Below are 15,756 nucleotides of genomic sequence, written 5' to 3'. Positions count from 1 at the left end.
AGCTGTAAAAGATTAAATGTGAATTTGTCTGACGATCCCATTGGCAGAGACATGAGCCTGAACACTTATCTTGTATGTTCATCACTATGTAAGCCTCACATCTAGCTTATCATCAATGGGATGTAAAATATATCTAACCTTTTGCAGGAAAAATTAATAGACTTTTAAAAATCTTACAACTAAAAAATGCATGAGGAAAATGTTTATATAAATGACACATACTTTCTGGTTAAAAAAAAATTCAGAAACTGAAAACTTCCGAACTATAAATTTTGCATGGAGAAAACATTCACTTCCTCATAAATATCAAGTCTATTACCCAAATAGACCATTTAAAGTACACACATAGATTTTCTTTATCAGATAGAAGGTGTTACCTTAAACTGATCCAGACATTATTTCCTACTTATAAGAACTTCCTCCCGGGACCTTTCACTGTTAACTGTATCTCTGACCATTATTTCTCCCTGTTGTATGCTATTTCTCCTGGACCAAACTTGGTTTAACTGAATTTTCCCCCTGTCTGGGTTATTTCTAAGCATTAAGCCATTCCATGGTATTTATTGAGTAATAAATAGTGAAATCTAGCACCCATATTGAATTTTGTTTTGAGACCAGCAGAAAAAAATCCTTCACAGCTTAATCCACAGCAAGAAAAGTTAAACCACACTTAAAAGTAATCAGTAAATTGCTTAGAAACATTTCAACTTCTCAGTTAAAAGCACCATGAAGTTCAAGTCTATGATAAAATCATACAAAAATATTACAATAAAATAAAAATATGATTTTCCTGGAATTTTCCTAAGAATAGAGAGATAACACACATCTCATAATGTTTGATTGTGTATAAGACATGATATACAGAAATAGCTGGTATACAGTCAACTTTCATAAACACATCATCATAACATGATTCTTTGGCAATAAACACTATTACAGACAGGGTTCGTATTATGGCCCAAGGACACAGTTAAAAGTAGCAATGGTGAGTTAATCCAATATAATTGAATAATCATCGCTGGGGGCCCAACATCAGCTTCTGTACAAAGGATTATGACAATCTGTAATTGACTTTTTAATCAAAATTAAAACATTAAAAAAAACATGTATAATATCAGGTCTTGATGAGGCCTAGGCAAACCATTGTACTTTTGAGTCCGTTCTATGAATGTACAAAAAAATTAAAAAAAGTGAAATCAAACAATCTTTTTAACAAAAGGACCACAATCTTAACAAGTGGGCCATAATGGCCCTAAATCACTCACCTGAGAAAAAGAGCTCAACCTTTGTAATCAAAATAGCTTGATATATGTGTCAAAGAATATCGAAAAACATACAGGTCAAACATGTTGCCTGGATAATAACTGACAGGACTTGTCACAGTTGCCTGCACACTAACAGGACTTGTCACAGTTGCCTGCACACTGACAGGACTTGGTGATTGACTGCACACTGACAGGATTTTGTTCAGTTGCCTGCACACTGACAGGACTTGACAATAGACTGCACACTGACAGAATTTGATTCTCATACCTGCACACTGACAGGACTTTTTTCAGTTGCCTGCACACTGACAGGACTTGATAATTGACTGCACACTGACAGCACTTGGTACCCATACCTGCACAGTGACAGGACTTTTTTCAGTTGCCTGCACACTGACTGGATTTTGTTCAATTGCCTGCACACACACAGGACTTCGTTCAATTGCCTGCACACTAACAAAACGATGTTAAATTGCTTGCACACTGAAACTTTTAGTATAGATACACAAACAACAAACAGTGCACCATCCAATAAAATCAACAAACTGCCTTAAAGTCTAAAAATCAAATATCAGAACACCTTCAGCACCTTCCACTAATATCATTGCTTTTTCCATCTAGGACAACATCACCTTCCTTCACATTTTCAAAACCATAATTTGCTTGAAATACATTAAGGCTTATTCACTATCCACACAGAAGATAAAATTGTAGCTTAGAATAATCTACATAAAGTTCAATGGAAAAGTCTGATTATTAAATTTATCATTAAGTAAAAATGAAATTTCCTCTAAAGAATAAAGTGTATAATAATAATTTGAATCTATGAACCTAAAAAAGAACAATAATTACTTTTGAAGTGACTATGTTGAAGGCTTTTTTTTTTTAAATCTTTTCCCATGTTACTAAAAATAGAAAGTAATGGAATCTCCAACAGAAAGGGAGACCATAAAGCAAGAATTGCTGCCCTTGTTTCAACAGTAAACTTTACATAAATATCAGATTTTAACATTTTGGCCATTTTGTTGTTGTTGTTGTTGTTGATCAATCATGACCCTTTGTTGTATTTTTGTAGAGGGTCACCCAAGGAAGCTTTTTGTAAAGTTTAATTGAATTTGGGCTGGTAGTTTTAGAGATGTTTTTTAAAGCAAAATAGTAAATCGGCCATTTTGTTGTTGTTGTTGTTGTTGTTGTTGTTGATCAATCATGACCCCTTGATGTATTTTTGTAGATGGTCACCCAAGGAAGCTTCCTGTAAAGTTTCATTGAATTTGGACTGGTAGTTTCAGAGGAGATGTTTTTTAAGCAATTGTTGACGGACGGACGAACGCTGGACAAAGACCGATCACAATAGCTCAACTTGAGCACTTCGTACTCTGGTGAGCTAAAAAGCATTGAAAACAGTCAACAGCTTTCATGCATACTCCCTGTCGAGTTTTCTTCAAATCCTGCACAAGGAAAAAACTGGCAAAAGGATTGTATGTTGATACTTGAAGTTCATTCTATATGTTTGAAGACAAGTCATAAAGATTTAAGTTTCTATTTATAATGCTTTTCAATGAGAAAACTAGAAGCACCGCAATGGGATGAAAATAGGCAATCAGAAATTACAGCCAAACAATTTCTTGTACAAGTTAGGGAAAAGAAGCAGCCTTTATCTTTACTTTTCTCAAAAATAAGAAAATTCCTCTGGTCAAGTATCTAATATGTTGAGTTTCCATTAATTTTAACTGTTGGCCAGAAACCATTTATCTATTTTAAGTAACAGTGGCCTTGACCTTGACCCATCAAAAACAATCTCAAGCTAGCTGGTCTCATTTATAAGCTACCTGCACACCAACTTGCATCACTATCAATCAATCTTTACTTAAGTTATTTTGGGGGAAACCATTTTTCCACTTTCAGTAACAGTGACCTTGACCCCACCCGGCCTCAATCCCAAGCTAGTCCTTCACATAACCTAACTGCACATCAACTTATTACTATCCATCAATACTCTTAAGTTATTAGGTTGAAAACATTTTCTATTTGTTGTAACACTAAACAGTTAAACCTTGAACCCCCCCCCCCCCCCACCTCCAAGCAATCCCAAGTTAGCTCTTCACATAAGCTGCCTTTCTGTAACTTTTTGCATATATATTCACAAAAAACTTTCATTACCATCCACAGTGCTCCAGCTAGCCCGTTTTTCAATGGTGCAGCGCCCGTGCCCCTTTTCTTACCACCCTGCCCCCTTTTTAAGAAGTGACCTTTTCACAAATGCTCTACTTACTATCGCAAATTATTCCGTTTGTGCCCTTTTTACTATTGAAATAGTTACGAAAGAGCGGCAGCCCTTAATCCTCTGTCATAATTGAGACAAATTACGTAATACTTATGACAATAGTGTTCCCGTTAGGTGTCTCCATGCTCCCATGACTGCTTAAAATATGCTGTACTGCCCTTTCATCTTCCCATGTGCCTTGTCCAAGTCATTTGACAGCTAATTGTGTATTTGTGTAGTGAGCAGACGACCTGTGTATTCATAATCGGTCATCTTTTAATCCAATAATTAGGATGAGCCAAATAAGGAAACATCGGCAGGAGGCGGGGCTATTGAATGTCAGTCAATCAGAATAAACGTTGAGATCTCGTTCATTTATTCATGAAAGTTCGTAAAATGCGATAGAAAATGCGAAGGGATGGTGAAAAAAGTTGTCAAGCACAATTAAATCTTTTAAAATATTTGTTAATGTATCGTACATACGATACTTGCTATTTTTATTAAACATTGTTGATTTGAAGCAGACGGCCACTGCCGATTTGTAAACATCAGAAAGGTGGCGCTAATACAATCAAATACATCACCTTTTCAGTAAATGTTTTGAAAGTTTATTTATAAAATATTAATGATGAACATTTCTTTGTAGCCCACAAAATTATGTTGATGCTTTATGTAGTATTTACTTATCATGTCCACGATCTTGTCAAAATTCGCCTAAACCGCCATTTTGTCAGAACGATTTTTGGAGTTATTTTATCAATGTTCTATGTTTAATAAGTGATTTTTTAAACCAGGGTAGTGATTTTTATTGTCATTTATTTCTAAAACATCAGCATATTAAACATTATTTTACCAAAGACAATTAAATAGCAAACAGGCTGAATGTAACATTCGTACCCAAACCCGATCGTACCAAACTAAGATTCGTCCCCAACACATGTGTTGTTTTTTTTGTGTGTATCTATTTATTTGATGTTTAACTGTGTTTGTTTTTGTCTTCTTTTTACAAACTTTTAAAAGAAATATGTGACATTGCACTAAAGAAGATGCCAAACAAGTACAATCATACTACCACAGACAAAAAGATAAAATTTTAATTTCGATATTAAAACACACCCTTCTAAATTTTGAGAAAAACAACAACACTATTTTGTATAAGTCTGAAATCATGGAAAATGATTTAAATTGAGTATGAAAACAAAACAAATTCTAGGGGGAGACCCCCCCCCCCCCCCAAAAAAAAAACACATATTGTGACAGGGGTGGACCCCTCCCACAACCACCCCAATAACCCCTACACGACTCATTTAGCTTGACCGTATCAAAACTCCACCCTGCCCTTTTCAAATCCTGGCTGGAGCACTGATCCATCAATGCTAGCTGAAGTTTTTGGGCGGAAACTAATGTATGATGGAGGCCCGGCCGCCAAAACAAAGCCAAGATTTCATTTTGAGAAGTAGGACATCTTTATTCAAACATTAATAACAACAAAAGTGAAAGTTACAATAATTCATTGGTTTATTTAACTGTACCTAGTATAATAAACACACATCTAGCAAAATATTAAAGAGAATCTGAAGAAAAGGTCATCAATCCTGAAACATTTTTCTCTACTTTCAAACATTTTAAATGAATGCCGAATTTAAAGTGCAAAAAGGCCAATATAGTACTTATTTCATCATTTTTGTTTTCATGTCGGTAGTATAGAAGTATATGCATGCGCTGTGGCTATATATATATATAGTATAAAGGCATTACGCGCTCAACACTAAGAAAGTTAGCAATTATTATTGGTCTTCTTGATGATTAAAGGCCTAGTTTAAGGAATGTTTGGCTTGACAATCCCCTGCTGTGCATCTACTGCAAATTGTGGTGGTGTCATAGTAGGGGCCAATTTCCTGTTTATCCGTTTATTGGCTCAAGGCCATTTAGGGTCCATTTCTATAAATAAAACCTCTAAATCTGCACAGCAGGACATTCAGATCAGAGACCTGATAAGACAATAAGGCAATTAGATAAAGATCAATACACAGAGGTTGTGTACAAATACACAGGGGTTTTTTTTTTGGGGGGGGGGGGGCACTTATAGAAGGCATAAACTAGGCCTTTAAGAAGGACAACACTTTGGAGACATTTTATCTTGAAAAAACTGACATAAATATGCACTTGTTACATAAATCAAATTAAGCCCACTGATTTATTATATTCCAGAGGCCACATATCCAGACCAAACATTTACAATTTGTCTGCATTGCCCATTCATTGGACAAGGCAGTATTTTCATCACCATCAACCTTTAGGTTGCCACTTGAAATGACCTAGCTGTAGTTAACTTGACTCACATTTACAGTTTGTAATTTGCTCACATAAGGCCAAAAAAAAAATATGTCTGGTTCAGGAAACCCGACCGACCCTATTTTTTACCCGCCGACCCTAAACTTTTTTTCGAAATCGCGGCCGAAAACCGCTATACTGCGTATTGAAAATTTTCTTTTCTGTAGTTATTGCTCTTTGGGTTAATAGAGCGCGTTTATATCGATCTTTGGGTTAATAGAGCGCACAACAATGGCGGCGCCCATGGCGTGTTCACCAGCCACTTTGATGGCCATAAAACTCCAAAAATGTGAACATGGAGCAGAGCGGCAGGTCATGAGAGCGGTCCAGCATGGTTGCACAGCTTCGGAAGTATTCGAGGAGCTCCATGGGCCAACCAACCCCAAACTGTTTGCCACCAAATATGAAGCCGCAACTAGTTTAGGCCCGGGCGGAACGTTTTGGCAGGTGAAATGTGCCTTCCTTTGCTTTTGAAAAAAAGATCGAATTTATTATTTGTATTTTTGATGTCTTTTAAAATTAATACTACGGCGCTGACCTTGGTCGCAAGGATCTGTGTACCTACTGTGCTGACTTGGAATCTGAGACAGATGCAGAGCTTAACAAATTATACAAAACTGTACTGCCTATCTGTCAGAAATGCAGAGAATTGAAGAAAGAGCCCATTGTGCAGAGAAAATATGGAAAGCCAAAGTCAAAATAATTTTAGAGTGTATGTATTGAAGAATATGAATACATAATGGGCAAATGTTAAACTGTAAAACTCTTTTTAAGATTTTTTCCATGTGCTTTCTGTCAGTACATGTAGTTGAAAATGCAGTGACTAGTAACTGTATCTATCACTGCTAGATTTTTTGACAAACATTTTATCATTGGAGTGTTGAATTGTACACTGTCATATGTTTGAAAACTTATAAAGTAAAAAGTACCAACTCCTTTAAGTAAAAGTATCAGAAGATTTTCAGTGAATGTCAATAAATATATATCAGTGAAAAAATTGCCATGTCATTGAATGTACGCATTTTGTACTTTAATAATTGTGTTTGGGAAATATATCAACAGTCAAAGTATTGGATAATACTTTTGTTGCTCTTCTAACCTGGACCCCTAGGTCCTCAGTGCACTAAGGTTGCCTAGCTAATGCCTTATATGATTTTGTGCAACACCACTCACAATGTGCATTTGTTACAATGACAGAATTCACAAAAGAGATGTATTAAAGTGACTTATCTTTACAAGATATTTTAAACAAAATTGTCGACAGAAATCTTTAAAAAATTGAATTTTTATAAAATACTAGGTTGTACATGAATCTCTTTTGTGAACTCTTTGTGCAGGTTAGCATTGTACAGAGGGTGACTAAAAGGCATAGTGTACATAAACAGCAAGCATAGAAAAGGAAAATAATGTGAATAAACAAAGATGATACATGGTTAGATAGATTAGATAGATTTATTCGACATAAAAATTGCATATAACATGACAAATACAAATTTAAACATGTATAAACATATATAACATTTATGTCAAGGATAACACAAAAAAGAGTTAAAATAAAACCTTATTTCCATTGTGGTCCTTACAGGGTTGAAATGCTCTGTTATTATGTGGTTAAATGACTGCATTGAAACAAGCACACATCACAATACCACATGCTGGGAGTTACAAAGTGATCTGACTGCTCTGTGCATCGTCTACACATAGACAACATACGTCCAAAAAAAAAAAAAAAAAAAAAAAAAAAAAAAAAAAAATGGAAAAAATGCCTACCCTCCTAATTTTTTGGGACAACGTTTCCTGAACCAGACATATTTTTTTTTTTGGCCTAATACAAGTGACAGAAAACCTACATTTTACTAATAAAAAAATAGACATTGAATATTGCAATAAAAAGTAAAATTCTAGAATAATGTAAATGTCCAATTAGATGCAGCGGGAGCGTGTTTTTCTGAGAACCCTGCGCGTAAATAAGAATGATTTTTATAATTCTTTAAACATTTTAAGACCTGCTGACAGCAATGATCAGTCATGTATACAGTCATTAATATGAAATACTGTCAATGCTTGTCACAATTACCCATCACCTAGATGGTAGGCGGAGTTGAAAGCCTGTGACTCTTCTGCAAATCAATAAAATGGTCCACTAAACATGTGGCACCAATAGATTGACAGAATACTTTCTACAAGAACAAGAAATTATTCACTCCTTTATCCATGTAGATGGTGTATTACCTAGATTATATGATAGGATATGATGGGTTTAACTGCACAATGTCAGCATCCTGAGCAGGTGGGATATCAAGAAATGGCTTCTCATCAAAAGAAATTGAATTTTATATAAGTTTAGAGCCGAATAGGAAAAATTTGAACTTTCCAAAAGACTCCCATTAGGGCATGTGCGTCTTATAGGACATTTACGGCAATAATAAGCATTCAAATAAATAACCTTAACCAAAATGATATCAACATAAGGTACTCTTAATTTGGCTTTTTGATAATTTGTCACAAATCATTGTGCGTATGTAATAGTAACAAAAGGAGAGTGGGGAATTAATTGTTTTGGTCGATCTGGTAAAATACAACATCAAAAAGCACAGTCATAGCTCAACCAACTGGTTCCCATTTCGACATGAGAATTGACGTATACATAGATGAAAAAACAAAGGCAAAAGCTCTCAAACAGGGTACAATTTTAATTTGCCAAAAAAACTATATACTAGGAATGATATGTACCTTTTTCGTAAAATCCTTATTCTAACTCTCAATGACCTTTCAAATTTGAAATGTCTCTTACCTTAAACACCTAGCTTGATATCAGTCAGCATGTAGAAAGATACACGAATATGCCACGTTTTTATCTCTATTCGTTGGACAAGTTTGATGACCACATCCTCATTAGTCCTGTTTGAAAAAAAAGCAAAACTTTTAAGTCCTAAAGACGCGATAAAGTTTAAAAACATTAGTCTGAAGTGCATGATAAAGTTTTTTAACAGTCCAAGAGACACAGCACTTTCAAAGTTTGAAAATCCTCAGTCCAAAAGAGACAGCACTTTTAAGTATTAAAAATTTCAGCCCAAAAGACACTATGAAGTTTAAAAACCTGAGTCAAATTAACTTCCTACTCCTTCCCCTATAATTAGTACAGCTAGTTAGCCACACAGGCTGTGAGCATACTGAATTGATCTTCTCTATTTGGTAAAGCAGTACTCCATAGTCTTAGTGACTGGCTTTATAACTGCAGTACAGATAGTTTATAAAATATGGCACCAGAGACACAATGAACGTATTTCTTAACGATTTCACCAAAAATTCTCAAACAAGCACTTTTGTATGTTAATTTTCCTTAATGACAGGATCAAGCTAAGTTTCAGTATAAATTGTGAATATCAGTCCTTTTAAAGGGATTTGAAAGTTATAAAGGATGTTTTATTTAAGATAAAAACGAGTTTTATCAAATTCAAGTTAGTAATTTAGTGAAATGAAATAGCTTGTTATGGTCAAGTTTTATCAAGGACTTTGGGTGCAATCATCACTTTATTAAATGGTTTTTTTTAAATAAATAAAATTTGGTATTCTTTTTTTCTTAAGGCTTAAGCCTTACTTATCTTAAAGTCTGTCTATAGCCTACTGAAATAATTAGATACATGTACAAAATGGTATCACCATTTAAGCATAGCAGGTGCATTAATGGTGATGTTTAAGATAACAAGACCAAAATAGGTACTTGGTCTAGATCTAACTAACTAGGTGTTCTACACTATGAAAATAGTGAGATATAAGACAACAAATGACCAAAAAACTATTTTTTTAATAAGTAATTAGTTGTTCAAATATTGACTGTAAATGTTATCCAAATTTAATCTTGATTAAATAGATATTATTACAAAAAACATTAGTAGAACTGACCAGACCCCTTCAAAACTGAAAAAAATAACGGTAGATTTTTAGTCTTTTAAATATAAAAAACAATATAAGCATTTACCAAAATCTAAATCAGGCGAAGAACTTTAACATATATGATTTTCAAGAGCTAAATATCTATAATTAAAATGACCCAAGTCATGTATTGTCTGATACAGTGATAAACTAGAGATTGCTTTTTTGAAAAAGCGCTTGTCTCCCCTATTGTGTGGTCGTAGCTGAGAAAAAATAATTGATGGACATGAAATTTGTAATTTTGGACTGGAGACAAACCAACAGTGAAGTTTGGTTTATTCAACCGTATTAAATAGTGAACATCTACTGCATAAGATCCTGGGTGCAAGCGTTCTTTAGTAACTGAGCAGTAACCGTTTCTTCACCTCAAGGTCACTGTGACCTTGACCTTTGACCTACTGATCTAAAAGTCAATAGGGGTCTTCTACAAGTCATGACCAGCTAGCATACCTAGTATGAAGTTCCTGGGTGCAAGCTAATTTAGTTATTGAGCGAAACGATTTCTTCACTTCAAGGTCACGGTGACCTTGACCTTTCACCTACTGATCTCAAAATCAATAGGAGTCATCTACTAGTCATGACCAACTAGCATACCAAGTATGAAGTTCCTGGACCCAAAGGATCTTTAGTTATTGAGCAGAAACCGATTCTTCATGACCTTGACCTTTGATCTACTGATCTCAAAATCTATTGGGGTCATCTACTATTCATGACCAACAAGAATACCAAGTATGAAGTTCCTGGGTGCAAGTGGTCTTTAGTTATTGAGCAGAAACCATTTTTAAACAAAACGTCACCACCAACATCGTTCTTTATCTGAAGGTAACATTGACCTTTGACCTTTTGATCACTAAATCAATTGGGTTCATCAACTAGTCATGACCAACTAGCATACCAAGTATGAAATTCCTGGGGGCAAGCCTTCTTTAGTTATTGAGCGGAAACTGTTTCTTCACCTCAAGGTCATGGTGACCCAAGTATTAAGTTCCTCGGTACAAGCGTTCTTAAGTTATTGAGCAGAAAACATTTTTAAGCCAAAGGTCAATGCCAACATATCGTTTTTTACCTAAACCTTGACCTCTTGACCTATCAAAATTAAAAGCGGTCATCTACTAGTCATGAACAACTAGTATACCAAGTATAAAGTTCCAAGACCCAAAGGATCTTTAGTTATTGAGCGGAAACCGTTTCTTCACCTCAAGGTCACGGTGACCTTGACCTTTGACCTAGTGATCTCAAAAACATTAGAGGTCATCTACTAGTCATGACCAACTAGCATACCAAGTATGAAGTTTCTGGGTCTAAGCGTTCTTTATTTATTGAGCGGAAACGAAGTTTGACATACGGACTGACGGACTGACTGAGTGATGGACAGGGCAAAAACAATATGTCTCCCCATGAATAGGGGAGACATAATTCCGTTTTTCTAGATCCATTAACTTTGTAAATGTATATTGTGCTTTCTTTGTATATTTTTTTCAAATGAAAAATCTTCTATCAATGACATCTGTCATTATAAAAAGTAAGTTTGTATTTTTATAGCAATTGAACATTTGTTTTTTCCTGCCAAGTAGGTATACATGTATTTGAAATTCGAACTGGACGGTGGACGTTTAACACAGAATCATTTTAGTATGGCCTAATTTTAAAACTTACATTATGATCTGTCTTCATCAACAAAAACATCTGTTACAGCTTGCTTGAACTGATCTTTGATTCAGTGAATATTAAGCAATAAATGCCAAAACATCCAAATGAAATTTAACTATTGATTACCATTTGAAATATTCACTTCTCTCTGGAAGACAGATGATGAATCAATACAACTTCTGAGAAGTTCTGACAGCTTTTAAACACAAAGTTAAGCTGTTTCCTTGTGGACCTAATATAGCATGTTTTATCAAACAAATTATTAGGGATTAAAATTGAAATAAAATTTTCTGTTGTTTGGTAAAAAAACAAAAACAATTAAAGTACTGTCTGGTGAACATAATGAGAAAAAACAAACACACCTCTTCTGGGATAAAACAATGATTAGGATCATCATAAAGCGATCTTTTGTTCCAGAAGTTGGTGATTTTCAACAACCAACAATCACTCGAATAAAATTATATCATATCATATTTTACGTAAATTTACATAATAATATCTCATTGTTTCTTTTTCAAAATCATAGAATTTGCTTTAGAACCAAAAAGGATTTGACAACCAATTAGTGTTATTTTAAAAGCATAGGTAAAATTTCTGATTGACTGAATGCCATTTTCTATCATTCATGATATCAGTTAGCAATTTTGGTGACTCCGCTTTAGCAACAATTATACATGATTATTAAATCAATAATTAATTGAGATATCCATCTAATTATTTCTATTTATATATTATGGGTCCAACACCAAGTCCCCACACATTATTGTTTACTGCACAATTAATCAACAAATCTTCTGATTGAGATTTTTTTATATTTACAAAGTAACTGATAAGGTGTAAATTTTCGTAAACAGCAATCAAAATCATAGAAACCGCAATTATTTTAAAAATCTGTGAAGGCAGAATACGCAAATAAATTGAAATGGACTGTAATGGCGTAAAATTAAAATTTGGAAAACTGCATCATCTGTGATTTTGATTCGGTAAACTTATTAAACCACAGTTAAAAAAAAAGATTATCATATCATTTTTTGGAAGCAGACTGAAAATAAACGGACCACCATGAGGCTTTCTGTCAAGGTTGTCCTAGTCATTATTAGCTGATAATGTGTGTTATGATATTGTAGATATTCTAGTTTATTTTGGAATGTAAACTGTACAACAATTTTAATCACTCATTTTGCATTACTAAGTTTGTACCTTTTATTGTTCCATATCAAACTAATAAAAGATAATTGTTCTTTGTTGATACTCAATTAAAATCCAAATAATGTGGTAATAGGGGGGGGGGGGGGGGTGCAAAAAACGGGGGTGTTTTGAAAAATATTGAAATTGTATTAAGTGAAGTATTTAATAGTTTCAATTGATCATAAAGGTTTATATTCATATTTTTCATGTAAGTGAAAAGTTATTTTGCACAAAACAAGCATTTAATGCATTGAAACACATTATTTACCTTTCCAACAAAACAAAAGTTGACTGACACAGACAACAATTATGCCAAGCGGAACAACTCGACCCAATTGTAATAACTCGGCCACCTCTGACAAGCTTCAAGATAGACTTCGTAAATACAATCGTAACAACTCGGCCATGGCCGAAATGTTCTGATTGTTTAAAAATTGTGTCTTGAAGCCTTGCAGGTGCCCTTCATGTATATATCGCTATGTTGTGACAGGAAGAAATGAAAAAAAAAATTAAACTCAATTATTCGTAGGATATGACATTTTTATGTATGGAACTGATATAAAATAACATAATCTGGTAATATTTCTTGTTTTAATGATATTTTTTAGATGTTAATAGCTTTAACCCGGAATCCCAATCGGAATAACTACCCACTTTTGATACTAAACAATTTGTATGTGAAGGATTTGGGTCACGGACACTACGGACCAGACATTACGGACCAGATTTAGGGACATTACGGACCATCTTCAAAAACTTACGGACCATGATTTATAATGTTTTTAAACATTTTTTTTTAATTTATTCACTCATTGGTCTTAAATTTGTTAATAAATACTTGAATATAATTGCTCAGTATGACAATTATCTTTAATGTAACTGAAAAATCCCATGAAATTCCAATGTTAAACATCAATGTATTTTTAATAAAATATTATAATAATGTGAATAATAACGAACGAAATATGTGTTTATCTTATAATTGTAAATTTGAATATTAATGTTTTCATATGTGATCGATTGCTTTCTGAAATAAACTTTCGATCGTCATATTTGTTTGTTTTCCGTTTCATCTGTTTTAATTGAAAGGTTCAGTGAAAGTGCGCAGTCACAATGGGTTTTCACACATTTATGATTGCCAATTAAAGGTTGTCAGTATAATGTTTGTTTCTTTTGTAATATACCGCCGATAATTACGGGTACAATTATAACTAATAAACACTAATTAAGGCAACAGAAATTGCCAGTTTTAAACATCAGTTTGCAAGAATTGCAACAAACACTGATATGTTCTTATATGTGCTCGATTCATTTTGGGAAATAAACTGTTTTGGAAAATATTTCTGCTCGATTTATTTTGGGAAATAAACTGTTTTGGAAAATATTTCTTCTGTTGCTTTTAACTGATTTTACTGCCAATCTTTCAAATTTGGTCATTATTTTTCAAATAATTGTTATAAATACATACATGTAGGTCTTTAACACCTTTTGGAATTTCACAAGATTTTATATTGAACCATTGATCTATTCGAACTTCACGGGATTTTTCACAGTTATATGGAAGATATAACGTCACACTGAGCACTCATATTCAAGTATTTATTAACAAATTAAAAACTAATGAGTGAATAATTAAAAAAAAAAATATGTTTAAATCATGGTCCGTAAGATTCCGAACATGGTCCGTAATGTCCCTAAATCTGGTCCGTAGTGTCCCTAAATCTGGTCCGTAATGTCTGGTCCGTAATGTCCATGGTCCGTAGTGTCCGTAATTCAAGGATTTGCCATATCAAAAAACGTAAAAAAAATCCGTAAATGTACAATTATTTGGACTGGGGGGCAAAATGCAGCCAGTTTCTTGAGGGCCATGTAAGAGCAATAAAAGAAGAGAGTATTTCGTTTTCAATTTAAAGAAAATAGGATCAGCTTTTTGCTCAAACAAAAAACAATACCACACTCCATTATCATTTTTTCTTAACTTTACCAAACTTTAGGCATTTTATATGAAAGTAATGTGGTATGGGAATTTAGAGATGGACGTGAAAACGCAGTATTATACAAATTTGACCACGGGGTCCTTTTCCCTAAATAGCACGAAAAAATCCCTTGTAAGTTGTAACAGTGTGAATAAATTGAGAACGATTGAGAACGATTCGAGTGAAATGAATCATGTAACAGTTATTACCAAACATTCAATAAAACATATGCATATTTAAACAACATTTGTGATTCCATAAATTATGTCTACGAATATACAAGCGCACTTACTCTCTGTATAATTGTTGATACAAAAAATAACATCTACAAAATTAAGACTTCTAAGATTCCAGTAAACACAATTGTCAAACATTGATGGCTAAGATAATTTTACCAAAAAGAAAATCAAGGTGACACACTCCTATGAGATATTTACGTGATCAATGCATGCTCCATTTCATTTATTGAACATGTCTCGCCATAGGAGGGCTTTTTACCTTTTAGCCTAATCTGTACCTCCTATTCTAATTAATAACTTTGCTTTTATCAGTTCTACTTCTTTCACAACCATTACTAACATTCTTGCAGCTTGAAGCGCAAATGTCTAGGTCCCCAGTAGGGGTTGACATTTATGGAAGATAAATAGATATATTTATCGTACGGATCTTTATACAGTATAGTTTTATTTTCATTCAGTTTTGAACGTATGTTACGTGCAATTAATTAATTATTATCATTCAACAAAAATGAGGACAGAATGTACGTGTATACCTTTATTTGTGCGTGAAATGATAAATGTTAATTTTGGGACTATGGAATATGATACATTGTAAAGGGAATATTAGTCATAAGTAAATGACTTAACAACTTGATGAATATAATACTTTTTATTTTAATAATTCCATCGTGAGTGTGTATAAGCCCTACATATACATAAAAAGTGGTATTCATTTTAAATAGATCAACAATTGCATATCAAACAAGACCTTTGATAAATTACCATGATTGATTGTTACCATAACGGCCATGTTCATGCGAACTATCCAAGTTGCAAGACATAAACACAGCACAAATATATACAGTCAAAATAAGTTAAATATTCGAAATCAGTGTTTATCAATTTTAACATAGATATTGAAGGGC

General features: G+C 33.7%; 1 protein-coding gene across 4 annotated transcripts in view; it reads right to left on the bottom strand.

Annotated features, from left to right (window-relative positions):
- Positions 1 to 14,984, bottom strand: part of LOC128242495 (uncharacterized) — a 75,631-nt gene extending 60,647 nt beyond the window's left edge. The window contains exons 1-2 of one of the 4 annotated variants that reach the window (XM_052959658.1): positions 14,905 to 14,984; positions 8,657 to 8,763 (exon numbers count right to left, since the gene is read on the bottom strand). The gene's annotated coding sequence lies outside the window, so the exon portion shown is untranslated. Of the gene's footprint in view, positions 1 to 377; positions 403 to 8,656; positions 8,984 to 14,904 lie in introns of those variants that run through there. The other 3 variants (XM_052959661.1, XM_052959660.1, XM_052959662.1) reach the window with 3 other exon arrangements.
- Between the last annotated feature and the right edge of the window lie 772 nt (positions 14,985 to 15,756).

Source organism: Mya arenaria, chromosome 8 (genome assembly GCF_026914265.1).
Source record: "Mya arenaria isolate MELC-2E11 chromosome 8, ASM2691426v1".
NCBI lineage: Eukaryota > Metazoa > Mollusca > Bivalvia > Myida > Myidae > Mya > Mya arenaria.
The sequence above is the reverse complement of the archived record's forward strand: the minus strand, read 5'-3'. Positions and strand labels throughout refer to the sequence as shown.